The sequence below is a fragment of the Sciurus vulgaris genome (assembly GCF_902686455.1).
Source record: "Sciurus vulgaris genome assembly, chromosome: 6".
NCBI classification, from domain to species: domain Eukaryota; kingdom Metazoa; phylum Chordata; class Mammalia; order Rodentia; family Sciuridae; genus Sciurus; species Sciurus vulgaris.
The window spans coordinates 45230165-45242064 of record NC_136466.1 but is presented as its reverse complement, the minus strand read 5'-3'; the positions used below and the strand labels follow the sequence as shown (position 1 = coordinate 45242064).

The window sequence follows — 11900 nt, the reverse complement described above, 5'->3', positions numbered from 1 at the left end:
CTTCAAGAGGCAGTCCTTGGGCCTCTTGTTCTCCTCTTCTAGGTGTGCCAGGACTGCAAGATCCTTACTGCTCTTTTACTGGTACCATGTCTCAGAGTTATTTTTTTGAGCTGGTAAATTTGAGAGCTAAGGTACCAGTTTGCTCCAGGCCAAGAGCAAGCTTATTTATCGTTTGCTCTAAGAGCAGTGGATTTCCCAGCTCACTGTTCCTTTGCAGCAACAAAACCCCACTGAATGCATAGCATTCACCCAAGCTATATTGTATTATCCCTGTGTGACTTGGTAGCAAGAAACAACAACATAAACAATATTAAATTCATGCTGCTTGCTGTGCAATGAGTAACAAAGTCCTATGTTCCTAAATATATATATGCATACATTAATTATATATATATATGTGTTTGTATATATATATATATATATGTATGTATATATGTAATTCCCATTTTCTACAAATTGAAATTAAATTCCAGCCCAGATCACAGTCATTCACTTGTAGAGACAGAATCAGAGGGCAGAGTGACCAGAAGGCAGAGTGACTGAGCCTTGACAGCTAAATGAGGAAGATTTAGATAAGTAATGTGAGAAACTGATAGAGAAAAATCACAGAAAATTCTCATAACACACTTCATTTAATCAGCCTCCTGGACTGTTTGGCCCTTTCTAGTTACCCCATAAACCATTCTAACTGTTTCCCACAGCCTGTTGAATACTGATGGCTACTAGGATAGTGATTCTCAAAGTATGACACCCCAACTAGAAGCATCGCATCCCTGAGAACTTGTTAGAAATGGGAGTTCTCCGGCCTAAGCCCAGACCTCCTGGACTAGCCGAAACACTGCCACCTCCAGGTGATTCTGATGCGCACCAAAGTTTGGGAAGGCCCTGCTCCCTGCACCCTGCAACTTCACTTCCTCCAGCTGAGCTGTATTTTTACCAAGAGAACGTTTTTCATGCCAACTGTACTCATCACTCTACTTACATATTTTAACTAATTGTTATGTTTATCCCTGAAATATGAGGGCAAAAGGAAAGAGAATTGCTGTTTCTATGACAACCGTATTGAATCTTTTAGAAAGACCCAACAAAGACAAATGAGTCAATAAAAGCGTTCTTGAAAGAGAGAAATCGAACATCTAGTGTTTTGTTCTCAGTCTATTTCATAAGAGTCTTTTAATGTTCATTCCACTTTATAAAAACTAAATCTGGAAACCATAGAAAATGGATGAAGTTTAGGTAAGAAACATGGGGCAAAACACCAAGCAATGATTCTATATTCAAAGAAAAGGCCTTGCTTTGGGGCCTACATCAAAAGATTTTCAAATTAATATGCATCTACATGTTTTAAGTTAAAATAAAATTTTTAAGGTGTGTATTATTTATTTTTTACAATTTTTCATTTCACTGATTTTTTTTTTTTTTAATCCTCATTAACCAACTGACTTCTGGACTCCTGTGTGGTGGGGAGAGCTTCCTTGGATATGATTTAAACTCTGATAGGAGGTTACAACACCTAGAATGGGGGATAAGATACATCTGTCTTCTAATTGCTATTTCTTTTATTCTTGGCTCATGAGGAAAGAGGTTTGCATTTCCCTTCTTTGCTTCTACTCTTTTATCTTTGGAGCAAGGGGAGACCATGGTTAAAAAGCTGTTATGTTAGCTGATATGCTAAGTTTAGTGGTATTCTAAGGAACATGTCCTGGGGTACATTATTGAACCCAGTGACTGATAAGGTCACCATCACACCATCAGAGAAAAGCCATTTCCCAGAGAGAGAAGAAACTGTTCTCCCCATCCCAATCACCCTCCTTAGAGAGCTTTCCTTCATTTCTTCCTGAGAAATCTGACTTCCACATTGACTGCTCCTTTGGTCCATTGGACTCACTGTGAAAACTTGGTCTCTGCTGATTAATCTGTTCACTTTCCTGCAAATATGGATTTGAGATACAGAGACTCAAGTCTTTACTGAATGCATGAATTGGAAGGGATGTACAACTGGAGCAGGGAGGTGGCCATATTCCCTTGCATTGGAAGAAGCCTGGAACTGAGAGAGTGAAGCAATTGCATGGAAAGAAGCAAAAACAGGAGAACCTATGAATGTAGACAGAGTAACTTGGGAGCCTAGTTGTTTCCTGCCCTCAAAGACCATCAGCTCAGCTACTTATCCAGTCCTCCTCAGAGATTACTTTTTTCCCCTTAACCTCTTCCACAGGCTTATAGTATTCACTGAACACTGCTCCTGAAGAAGTGAGTAGTTAGTAGCAGGCATCTTAATGAGCATATTGAAAACAAGCATTGGCATTCTATAATGATGTCTCTATTGGCTTAAAATCTGAACTTTAAGCAGTTGCAGTTAGAGATAGTCTTCTGCTTAGCAACAAGGGCCCTAGTAAATGATATCCTGATAATGGAACAGGAATGGGCTGAGAATCATGGGAAAGAAGGAAGGAGCAAAGCAAAGTAGGATTACAACACTGTGTTGGAGAAGAGATGTTTAGAGCAGAAGAGACTGACTATTCTCTTAGCTCTTCTTAGCCAAGGGTATTTTTAAAGCTAGTCTTTAGAAATAAAATAATAAATGGTTGAACATTTATATCAGAAGGCATGTACAGTATTTTTTTTATAAAACATAATTATGGTTAAATTAGTTCTTACTTCATGGTGAACTCAGCCATAACCCATAAGTCCTGTTGGCATTTTATTTTTATTTTTTATCTTTTTTATTAATAAATAATTTTTATGAACTATTACTATAAAGAACTTCAGCAAGAAGGGAAATAAGTTTATAATCTTTGAGTAAACATTTTTAGCATAACAGTCTGTGACCAGATATTGAGAAAGAGAGAAAGATCAAGCTTTTAAACACCATTGCTCTGTATCAACTGGAATACACTCAAAATAGGATAATGGAAATACATGTTCTTAAAGCATTTCCACAGGAAATGTTCATATTTTATGACATTCTAAATCATTTAGCAATTATATATGCTACATTAACTAAAACACAGGTATTCCTTTTTGTACATTTCAAAGTTGGAAGGATACTTTAGCTTAGGAGGTGATCATTATTTAAAGGGGGAAATGATAGTTTTGAATTTTGGGGCTCAAAAATATATACTACCAAGGCAGCTTAGTTCTAAAAACAAACCCTTAAAACTTTTGGATTTTGAAGCCAATAATCCCTTAACACAGTGCACAGTCCGCATTCTGACTAAGTGTCAGAGGTCATGGTTACAGGCTCTGTTTTAAAGCCTGTGAACAGTCCTGGCTACTACTCTGAGAGGAGATGAAGGCTCATCTCTAGAGCCTGAAGGGGTAAAGTCTCTTGCAGCAGGTGATGGTAAGTAGTCTTGGGGACCATGGGTTGGGGGTGGTAATTGGGTACCAGGAATGAAGTACTTTCTTGGACCAAATGAACCTAAATGTCTAAATGGTGTGGGTCCTGGTAAAAATTCCCGAGGATCAAGAGGCAGATCCCATTTTTCCAGGTGGAACACCCAGTGCATATTCTCTTAAGCCTAGTGGTGGACGCACACCAGGACCAAATGGTGGAGGAAATGGCTGAGGTCCAAAAGGCCCACCAAGCTGAAGTGGTGGCTCCTATGGAACAGGTGGTGGTAGAGGCCCTCCCACAGGGGAGCCCATGAGAGATACTCCTGGGAAAGGAGGGTGTCCTTTTGTAGCCATATTAACCTTGCCCTCATCCATCACCTTGGCTAGAAAAGAACTTCTGGAGTTGCTGTTCACAAGAGCTGGACCACATCCAGGGTCAGAGGCAAAGGGTTTCCCAGATGCCTCAGAAGACCATGGAGGATGAGGTAAAGGTCCATCGGTTGACCCATATTCACTTCGAGGCATGTCTCTTGGATTAAGAGTAGCAGAGAGAGCTGGTTCTGCCGTCAGTGGAGGGGAACATTCTCCATCACTCACAGGGGATGAGTCAAAAGAGCCATTCTGGCTCAGTGGACCTCTCCAGGGAGGGTTTTGTGTATTTGGTCTTCCTGGCATTGGTTTTACAATCACAGGTTCATCTTTTGGGTCATTTCCAAAAATTTGTGTCTCAAATTAGCAGTTTCCCTTTTCTCTTCAGCTATAGCTCTTTCTGCAGCATGATCTTTGAGCCAGTTATCATGAGTTTTCTATTCATGAATAAGCGATCTGGTTTTTAAATTAGTGCTCTGTTTTCTGTAATTCTTACTCCATTTCTTCAATTCTCCGCTTGTAAGTTTTAACTTCCTCTGCAGCCAAAACCGCCTTTTCATCTGCAGCTGACAGCCGCTGTCCTCTTTCTTGTCTCTCATACTCTTCTTGACTCAGTTTCTCTTGCAGAGCCATCTCCTTCTGCTGGTATGGTTCATTTAAAATGTCCACTTTCTACCTCAGAATTTTGCACTCCTCTTCCAGCCCAGCTTTAGCAGACTGTAGTGAATTGCGGTCATCTTCTAATTTCTTTATTTGGTCTTCTAGATTACAGTTTGTGGAAATCGAGGCTCTTAGCTTAAGTTGTAAAAGTTTTAGATCCTCTTCAACTACTGATATTGCAGTTTGTGTCCGAGAGAGAGACATCCATCAGCTGCTTAATTTGATTTTTCACCTTCACACTCTGGTCACCTCCTACTTCTCCATTGGCTAATTCATCTGACTCACCTCCTCCTTTATTCTGACCCTCAGATTCCAATTCACACTTTATCTGATTCCACTGTGTAATACAATAGTCAAAGCATTAATATTATTATCTTTGTGAGTAAGAGCTACTTCTAAATCTTTCTGGGACTTCTCAAATGGGACTTTTTATTTGCTCACTGAGCTCAGCATGTGATTTACTCCCGTCTTCGATTTCCTGCTGCAACTACTCATTCTTCTTCTTAAGCCTAGCATTTTCTTCCTGAACCTGATGGCATTCAGACTTCACCTTCTCTTCACTAAGCTTAGCTTCATTAAGACCAATTTGAACCTCTGAAAATTCTGAAGCATTCATTGAAATAACATCCTTTAACAATTTCTGGTTTTCTAATATCAAGTCCTGATTCTTGACATTCTGTTCTCTCTCAGATCCTAACATAACATGAAGACTTTTAGCTCTGTCATCAAGAATCTCATTAGTTTCTTCAAGTAGCTTGATTTTATCCTTATATTTAATTGCTTCATCAGAGAGAATCATATTTTGTTTCTTGGTTTCTTGGACATGTTTCTTTGATTCCTTGATCTTCTGTTCATAATTTGACAACTTTTGCACCAGTTCTTCATTTTGTTTCATGATATTCTTTAACTTTTCAGAAATGTGCTGTTCAGTAACTTGATATACTCTATCTTTTACAACAAGGACAGTTCTCCAGAAGAAAATGGCAAATGAAACAATTCCCAAGAAGACAGTGAGAAGTACAGGTTTCCATGGCAGTCCATAAAAATCAGGCCCAGGCTGAACATCATTGGGCAATGTGGCAACTAGCTGAAATATACAAGTTAGAAGCAATGAGAAACCTTATATTTATAACAAAACAGTCATAAAGAATCATCATGGCAATTCCAAAATCACCACCATCATCCGAAAACTACCTCCTCAAAATTCTCCAATAGCTTCTTTGAGAGACAGGATATATTTCTTGTTTGCCTGCAGTGTTTTCAAGTATAATGAGTCTAAATACTTTAAATTGAGCATATATTTCCATTTGTAATAGGCCCTACGACATCATACTGTCTAACACCTGGCTAGAATCCCTCTGTATATAATACTTCTCTCATAGATAACCCAGCTTTTATGATTTAAAAAAATTACGTAAGACAAAAACTTAAATATATGATGAAACCAATTAATTTTATGGCTACAAATAAAACCACGAGGATAATGAATAATACCAATAATGAACTATTTCTCTAAGGTTTTAAATCATATTTCCATTCTACTCTTATATAAACAAAGACAAACGACAAGTAATTCCAGACAACACTAGAAAATGGTTTAGATAAACTACTCTGAATTTAGTTTCCTTCTATAAAACTCAATGTCTAATTCTAAATGTGTGCTCAAAGGGAGTGTATTAAACACCAGCCTATGCTCCACTATTCTACACCGCCCTCTACAAGTATCCAAGATAACTCTCATTCTGGCCCCATCTCCCAACAGTCTCCATAGGGACAAGACCTATTGTGACGTTAGCTGCATTTAGGAACGTAACAAGGGCTTGTCCCCTTTAAGTAGTCCGTTAAAAAGTGCAATGAGGAAAGCTTCAAGTACATTCTCACCGGCCTCGCCTAACAATACAGTTCGGTCCTGCCTGCCTGGGGCCTGACACACTCCATTTCTCCGTCTCCACATCAGTCAGTGCCCCCACTCTGCTCAGATGCTTCCCTGCTGAATGGCACAGTACTCCCTGTTGGCATTTTAATGAAATTCAGAGTTAAAGAATCCTCCTCCTTCCTGCCTCCACCCCACAGGGTATGGAATATGGACACTCATGGACCTTGCCTACTTAATACAAGAGTCATAACTCTGTTACCCAGAGTGGGCAATACCAGGTGAGCAGGCCCACTTACCAGATATTCTTTAACAGGGCTTCCTTTCTGTCTGGAAGTATGAAATATCCTAGAAGCCAGGTTTCCTTTTGTACCCCTTTCTTTGTGTTCCCTCCTTTAACCTTGTTAAGAAACAAAAACCAATGATGAAGTTATATCCTGGAAGACCCAAAGATGGAGCATTAACTATAACTTAGAGGAAAACTAAGATTACCTTAGGCACCCCTGCCTGTTGGACAGAAAAGGGCTTTGGAACTGAGTCTGGAAGGCTGGTGGGGAAACAAGAAGCCTCAGACACAGCTGAAGGGAGTTAGGCCTATGGCTGGGGAGGAGGAGGCAGTTGGGGACTGGGGTCCTATAACCCAGCACCAAATCCTTTGCATTTGAGAAAAGAGAGAAGCCAGGGTGGACTCAATGAAAAGGGTGGGAATAGTAGGGTTAAGGCAGACTCAAATGGTAAGGGCACCAGTCCAGAAGAAGGAAGGTAAAGGAAGGCCAACTATAAATGGCAAGAGAGAAGGGGGTCATTCAGTTGGGTGAGGTGGTGTGTATATAAACCAGTTAGGGCCATGGTGTGTGTGTGTGTTTCAGCCAGGGGACAGATTTTATTGTCATGGCTTCAATGCAAGTAGAGTGCATCCATTTCAGCTCCTTGTTTACTTTTCAGAAAACATGAAAAGGAGAGTTAAAGGATTAAGAGTGCAGAATCTGGTATGAGACAGGCATGGCTTCAGAATTTGTTTGCTGCAGTTAGCTGTGTGGTCTTCATCAACTAAACAAATTTTGCCCACTCTCCCTTTTTGAAAAATGTGCAATAGTAATTTCCACATAACCATACTGTTTTGAGAAAGAAACAAGACAGTATGCATAAAGCTCCTGACAATATCTAGTGCACAGAAAGCACAAATGGCAGCCTTTGAGGTAGCTCTGTCCTCTGTTGGAGCTCATGTACTCAGTGCTGATTCTGTGCCAGCTCTTTACATCTATGCTATACTCATTTCCTGATGCAACTAAAGCTACCATTAGTTATGGTTGTTTACACCAAGATTCATGCCTTATCCCTATATTTTGTTTCCCTGTGATTTTTATTCATCCTTATATATAACTCACATGGACACTATGAGCATATTCTATGTGAACCAGTCGTGAAAAAGCTGGAGTCCAAATAGAAATTAGCTACATTTCCTGTTTTACGAATGTCTTGTTTATATACATAAAAATAGATTTTTAGTGAATGTATATTACACATATGAGCCTGTAGATATATAAATGCTATTTATTTGGTATTTTATAATAAATTCAGCAAATCTATTTAAGAAAATAAGCCCTTTTATTTTATAATTTCCTTTTTCTTTCCCTTTACCCTCTTAAAAAACCATAGCAACACCCAGCTAAATCGCTCACAATTCCAGTGACTTTTATGTTGTTAAAATCTTTAAGTCCAAAAAAGTTTTCACTTTAGTATATTCAAAATAAAATATTATGAGTAATAACAAAGGAGTCAAGATACTGTTTTGGGCCTTGGAACATTGATTCTTAAGCCACAGCTCTGAAGACAGAGAAAACCAGCCTTATGTTTGGTACCTGGGTTAAATCTGGCCTATCAGTTCATGATTGCCCCTCATATATATCCTTTAGTTTGCCTCCAGTACTTAGACTTACCTATGCACTACCTTCCCGGAGGAATCACTGTTCTCACTGCTGTTCCCAGCTCTTGTCACATTTTGTAGCAGGACCTCACATCATGACCACAGTTCCTATAACCAATCCCAAAAAACCAAAGGCAAAATGTTTTCCCTGTTCAGTGGATGATGCTACATAATGCGGGGTGGTGGGGGGGGGGGGTGGTGAGAGAAGAATGGAGGAACTTTAGATTACGTAGAGGGAAATGAGAGGGAGGAGGGGGTAGGGGTATGGAAGATGGTGGAATGAGACAGACATTGGTACCCTATGTACATGTAAGATTACACAAATGGTGTGAATCTACATCATGCACAACCATGGAAATGAAAAGTTCTACCTCATTTGTGTACAATGAATCAAAATTCAGTCTGTAAAAAATAAAAAAAAAATTTAAATACAACAACAACAACAAAAAAGCTTCCTGAACTTATCTACCTACTGCAGCATTTATTCTCCCATCTAGTCCTTGGAAACATGGTTTATTTTTATAAATAAGTGTAAAGTGTCATTATGCATGGGCTTCAGGAAGCACAGTATTATACAGTACCATATTTAGACAACATACTGTTATCTTGCCCAGACTTATATAAAAAGAACATGTTGTTACCTCTTATTCTTGTGTATTAATAAAGTGCATGTGCCATTACTACCTGCACCCTTATCTTTTCTCTATAATCTGCAACTTTAACATACTTTGTTTTATTTCTCTTTTTTCTCCTTGTGAAATTTCTGAAAATAATTTTCAAATCAAATATGTATAGTACTGCCTAATTCAGAAACTGCATCTCTGTCCTGTTTTAAAAGCATTTTAAAAACTTGCTATGGTTTAGCATGAGGAAAGCTCAATAAATTTACCTATTCTCAAGATTGATTACTTTAAAAAAAAAAAAAAGATCAATTACTTCATCACTTATAACCAGGGAGTGAGGAATGAGGGATGGGTTAGTTTTCATCACAAATAATATAGCCTCAAAAATAAAAGTTTGTCTCCCTCTTAGAAATTAGTACATAACAGAATGAATCAAACATTATTGCCCTATGTAAATTTATGATTTTTAATTAAAATAAATAAATAATAAAAAAAGAAAAAAGAAATTAATACATAAATTAGGAAATGTCAACATATGTATGTATTTATGTTTGCAGTGCTGGGGATGGAAACCAAGGGCACTCTACCACTGAGCTACATTGCCAGCACTTTATAATTTATTTTGAGACAGGGTCTTGCTAAATTGCTGAGACTGGCCTTGAACTTGCAATCCTTCTGCCTCAACTTCCTGAGTTGCTGAGATTACAGGTCTGCCCTATCATGCTTGACTCAACCCTCAATCTTGAATGTAACATTTGTTTAGTTACTGGTAGGTAGTTTTCTTCTTCATGATTAAACCTTCTAAATGGTGAGTAATTTATATATTGGGCATAATATAATGATTGCCATCTGGGCATAATCAACAGAATTTTCTTTGATTTCTTCACAAAGGTCAGTATGCAGTTGTCTCATCATATTCATGTTTTGATGGTGATCATCTGACATCCACTACATAATCCTCAGCGCGCGCCCTTTCTTTTCCTTTCTATTTTCCTCTCATTTCCTCTCTTACCCTGCAGGGATTCTTCCCCGCCATCTTTTTTCCCTTCTGTCTGTCCTCCTCACTTTTCTCTATCCTCCTGGCTTTCCACTACATAATCCTCTGTGCCTTCACTTGAATGGGGATCAGATTCAGTACCACACAGTCACAGACACTTAATAAGCTATCATCACAATAATGCTAGAGATAACAAAAGTATGAGTCATTAGTTATTAGAGATTTTTTTGTGTATCTATGTTGTATTCTAAGGTAAATAGAAAATGTGCAGTTATCAGGTGAACTTCTGAGTGCATGCTATCCACAATCCAATGAGCTGAATTCTCACAAAGGATGGCCTATCATCTTTTGGTCAGTACATGGGGAGACAAGTCCAATAGGTCTTATTTGATAGCCATAAATATCAAAACACTTAATAACATGCATCTTATTTGCTTGTTTTTAATCACCAGCTTCCTATCCAAATGATTATTATATCATATTTTATCATATTGATAAATGATCAAATTGAGTCAAAACCCATAAACAGGAAAAGAAATTTTTATCAATTTAAAAGAAAAAATTTTAAATTTGAATTTGAAATATTTATTTGCTTTAAACTATATCAAGTCTCTTTGAAATCAATATTGTCTTCAATCTATATTTTCTTTGATCAATATTGAAATAGATATTGTCTTCAAGAAAAAGAAAATGATTTTCTATTTTCTAATTGGCAGAAGAGAAAACTTGATGTTTTCAGGAAATCATATACTAGAAATGCACCACGCTATACTAATTTGAAGTATGATTATCTATCAGACTAGAACTAAATGGGAGACCATAATAGGTATTTTCATTGCCACTTGTCCACATTAGCCCTTGTTCAGTCTGAAGTCATATTTTATTCTTTTCATGAAACTGAGAACCAATGATCATTATGCCAGATAGCTAATAGGTCATCTTGTTACCACAAGACCTTTGGACACACTGTTACTTCAATAAGACTTACCTTCCTTTTCCCCTTAGAACAACCTATTGCCCTCAGCAGAGTTTTACCTTCCTCCAGGAAGCCTTCTCTGACCACCCTTACTGACTGGCTCAATAACCTATCTGCACATTAGATGTTTCCATTGCACCCGGAAACCCACATCCTTAGGAATTTGTCACAGCTGTTACTTTATCAGCATCTACCTTACCCATTAGATAGTAAGGTCCATGGGAGCATAGACTGACTATTTTTACCATTATATCTCAGTATCTATCAAAAGGCCTGGTATGATAGATACAAAATATTCGATGTGTAAATAAATGATAAAGGTCAACTTTACTTTTTGTATACAGTTCTTTACTGCAAAATAAAATTCACATTATAATATCAGTGAAAACTAGAGGGAGATCATTTGTTTAGAAAATATATACTTTTTAAGTCTCTCCTGAATTAGATTTCCTCATTTACAGCTTGAACCATCCCCTCTTTCTCTATAGCATCCTGTCTGCCAGTACAGTTTAGCTGTGAGGCTGCAATCAAGATGGAGAAGATTATGATCTGAAAGTAGAAAGCTCAAAGCTATAGGCCTGAGGGACTGGGGAAGAGAAGGAAAAAGAAAAGGAGTTCTACCTCTCCTCTGTAGGTGTTAGCTGGAAGAATGGTAGATGAATTAAAGAGAATATGCTCATCCAATTCATGTTTGGTCAGTTATTTCCCACTCTGCCCTACACCAATAGGGAGATTTGCCAATCCATCATGCAGCCTTATTAGATAGAAGGAAGGCCAGAATTAACTTTTCCAAACCTCTATCATTTCCAAAGTGGAAGGACCCAGAAACTCCTACCCAATACAGGAGGCACTGGGGAGAAGGCTGTGTTGAGAACCAGCAGCCCTAGTTGGTGCTGCACTGTGAGGGGAGAGACTACTTCAGAAGCTGTGCAATAAACTTCTAAGATTAGTGGCTGGTCTAAGATATATGAGGCATACACAGAGACTCAAACAGCCCACAGCACCGGCCGGTCCAGTGAGGCTGCATCACAAGGGGCACTACAAGGTCATGACAAACAGGACGAACTGTGGCTGGTGGGACATGAACTGAGCTCCACCAGCCCCAAGCATCAGCCTCACATGCCTTTTGAACAGGAAGT

General features: G+C 38.4%; 1 pseudogene across 1 annotated transcript; it reads right to left on the bottom strand.

The window, feature by feature from the left end:
* Nucleotides 1-2569: 2569 nt before the first annotated feature.
* LOC306664293 (transport and Golgi organization protein 1 homolog) lies at nucleotides 2570-8262 on the bottom strand (annotated as a pseudogene). The gene is made up of 4 exons (XR_013766677.1): nucleotides 8258-8262; nucleotides 6538-6631; nucleotides 3697-5452; nucleotides 2570-3659 (listed from the first exon to the last, which is right to left on the bottom strand). The product of XR_013766677.1 is annotated as a transport and Golgi organization protein 1 homolog (transcript).
* Between the last annotated feature and the right edge of the window lie 3638 nt (nucleotides 8263-11900).